The 3,549-nt window shown below is 38.4% G+C and overlaps 1 protein-coding gene across 3 annotated transcripts in view; it reads left to right on the forward strand.

Moving 5' to 3' along the window:
- Window positions 1–3,549, forward strand: part of LOC107663739 (septin-4-like) — a 50,307-nt gene that overhangs the window by 35,766 nt on the left and 10,992 nt on the right. The window lies entirely within an intron of this gene.

The raw sequence follows: 3,549 nt of genomic DNA on the forward strand, positions 1-3,549 counted from the left end.
AGGTACTGACCAGGCTCAGCCCTGCTTAGCTTCAGTGGGCAACCAGTCTTGGGCTACAGGGTGATATGGCTGCTATTATATGGGGAATAAGGAACGATTCAGACCATTTGGTCCAAAGAAGTCTGGTTTCACGTTGTGTTGTGTTGTGTGTTGTGTTGTGTTGTGTTGTGTTGTGTTGCGTTGCGTGGTGTTGTGTTGTGTTGTGTTGTGTTGTGTTGTGTGTTGTGTTGTGTGTTGTGTTGTATTGTGTTGTGTGTTGTTGTGTGTTGTGTTGTGTTGTGTTGTGTTGTGTTGTTGTGTTGTGTTTGTGTGTTGTGTTGTGTGGTGTTGTTGTGTTTGTGTTGTGTGGTGTTGTTGTGTTGTGTTGTGTGTTGTTTTGTGTTTGTGTTGTGTTGTGTTGTGTTTGTGTTGTTTTGTGTTTGTGTTGTGTTGTGTGTTCGGTGTTGTGTTGTGTTGTGTGTTGAGTGTTGCGTTGTGTTGTGTGTTGCGTTGTGTATTGTGTGTTACATTGTGTTGTGTTGTGCTGCATTGTGTTGCGTTGTGTTGAGTTCGCGAACCGCCACAGCACACACAGTCTGCTCCGGTCCAGAGACACAATATCACAGAGCGGATCATACGCGAGTCGCGCAGACCACAAAATGTATCGGACCCATTAGAATTCTACACAGAATGCTTTATTTTATAGAGATTTGGGTCAGATTAGGAGGAGAAACGGTAAGATAACAGCACTAACGAGTAGAAGTGATAACACTTCTACTGCACTACAGCCCTGCACCAACATAAATTACATAATTTTCAAACTACACATCCTCAGCATTATTATAATCACTGTTTTGCTTTAGTAACAGTTTCATATTGAATCTAAAGGGCTAATCTATCAGACTGTGGCTGTCATAAGATGTCAAATGTGGCTTTACCGAGCTCAAAGGCTCTGGCCCAAGCTGTGAAATAAACAAAGCGCTATTGGCTATTTAAAAAGGGGGCGGGGCTGCTCAATATGTCCCGCCCCGTCTTCCTGTTTCAGTTGAAATTACGTCAGCACATAGCATAACGCTGCGTGTTTCAAGGCACTTCAGTGGACCTACACAGAAGTAAGCCCTGTCTAGGCTCTGCCCCGGTACGGGTTATTCATCAGCCATTCATTAGTCTGGTTGCTTGATGAGAAAGTGATGAAATATAGTTGCAATAAACACGTTAAGAATCCACACAAATGTAGCAACGGAGGACTGTTATTCTGTTGTGCAGAACTGCGGAAGAACTGATGCCGGCACGGTTTAAAGTTCGGTTTACCAATCAGCGGAAAGAGGCGTTTCATTCCCGCCCACATGCAGACATCGAATATTCAAGCTGTTTATTCATTTTCTAGCCCTGAATGCAAAAACAAAATAAATCTACTTTTTTTTTTTATTTATTTATTTTTTATAAAAAAAGGAACAGTTTTCTTATTTTTCTGGCTTTAATATTAAATAAAAAAAATGGACAGAATGGAAGGAAGATACCCTGATTCTTCTACAAACCCAGATATGTCTTGACTGAATCTTTTGTTTCTTAGACCCAGAAATAGAGTTCTGAAGGGGGAGAGAGATCTGGGACATGCTCCGAAATTCCTTAATCTTTCTCAGCTCTGATTGAGATCTATTAAGACTTTAATACTGAGTCTAATCACACACTTGACTTTACCTCATGCCAGCTGCTGCCCTCTCACCCTGATACCGCAGCCACATTTCCCACCATGAGCTGAAAGCTGAGCTGAGTAGTAATTAAAGGAATATTTCACAAACATTGTAGAAATGAACTCATTTACTCCTTCACATTTTCAGACCTGCTGTGTGACGTTCGATGTAAATGAAACCAAAGGCCATTGTCTTATAACTGAATGCTCTTGAACGTGCATATGTAAATGCAGATTTCAGTGACTGAATCAATCAAATACCCCTAGCTGGATCCAACCATTTATGTTTAATTTAATACTTTTATCCACAAATTAAACGTAATACTATGAATTATGATTAATGTGGCACTAGATGGACTGTTTAGAAACTTTCCTCCCACCTATGCTGGGGTGCGTTTCCCAAAAGCATTGTTAGCTAACTATGGTGGTTGGTTCCATTGAAATCTATTGGTAACGACGGAACTTGCGACCATAGTTGCTTTTGGGAAACACCCCTGATTAGATGCCTAATATTACTTCTAAGGTAATTTACCATCAAGTCAGATTTTTTATTGGCACAATTATTAAGAAAATAAATCTAAAAAACAAATGTTGTAGTTTATAGCGTGTGTATACTTTGTGTGTGGCAAAAAGTGTATAGTACATAAATGTTACAATATAAACTGAATTTTTTGTCAAATAAGATACTGCAGAACAGTACTATATAACTTTATACATTTATGAAAAATACCTTGGTTGTATGATATTCCTTAACCCTCTGGGGTCCGAGGGTGTTTTGGGGCCTGGAAAAGTTTTGACATGCCCTGACATTTGTGCTTTTTTCAGTTGCTTACAAACATTTGAATGTCTAACGTTTAATAACACTGTAATCAGCAAAAACTGGGCTACAATAATATGTGAGCAGCATGTACGTGATTGTGTTTTTGAGAAAACAATGTTTATGCGTGCTTCGTGAAAAACTACAATTTTAAAGTCACCGAAATAAGGCCATAAAACACATACAGAACATTTGATCACAAGACTTTTGAGAACTGATCTTGAAGTCTAGAGGTTTTGCTTCAAAATTATGTTATATCATCTTACTCATTCACAGAAAATAATATATTGATTTAAATGTTCTAAGACACTTTTTGTGTAGAAAAGCTATATGCGAGGAGGCGTGAATGTTCATGCATAATGCTGTGATTCACACCTGAGAAGCTAACTCTGCATGTTGTGAGAGTCTCTGTTTCATCTGATACACAAACTCAAACACACGCGGCGGCGGCGCTGGCGGTGATTTCAGCATCTGCGTCTCAATATATGAGGACATGAACTCCATCTCCAGAGCTGCTCTGAGAGTCACTTCTAGGGATGGGTATAGTTAAGGTTTTAACGGTATTACTACTCTTACCTATACTGCTTATCGATTCGGTACTTTAACGGTATTCTTATCGGTACTTTTTGTTTTTTATATATATATATATATATATATATACATATATATATACAGTGGGTACGGAAAGTATTCAGACCCCCTTAAATTTTTCACTCTTTGTTATATTGCAGCCATTTATTCGATTCCTTTCAAACCCTGACTGAATTAATAGTAATTAATTCCCTAAAATAAAATAAAAGTAATCAAGTCATTACACCTGTTAGTGACAAACACCGCCTGGCTGTTGTCACATTTATTTCTGCTGTTAGATTAATCCATATCGAGTAAAAATGTCCAGAGCTTTTTCATTTTTATCGATATAAATTTTAGCGTGACTCAATATGAAATTGTTTTATCGCTCATTCCTAAGAAATTTGATTCTTATGTTTCACAATGGTGGGGGTCAGCAGCTTACATACATGCTGTACACGGTACTTACGTACCTTACACGGTGTAGGGA

This window comes from Sinocyclocheilus anshuiensis, unplaced genomic scaffold, assembly GCF_001515605.1.
Source record: "Sinocyclocheilus anshuiensis isolate Anshui unplaced genomic scaffold, SAMN03320099.WGS_v1.1 scaffold2827, whole genome shotgun sequence".
Classification (NCBI taxonomy): domain Eukaryota; kingdom Metazoa; phylum Chordata; class Actinopteri; order Cypriniformes; family Cyprinidae; genus Sinocyclocheilus; species Sinocyclocheilus anshuiensis.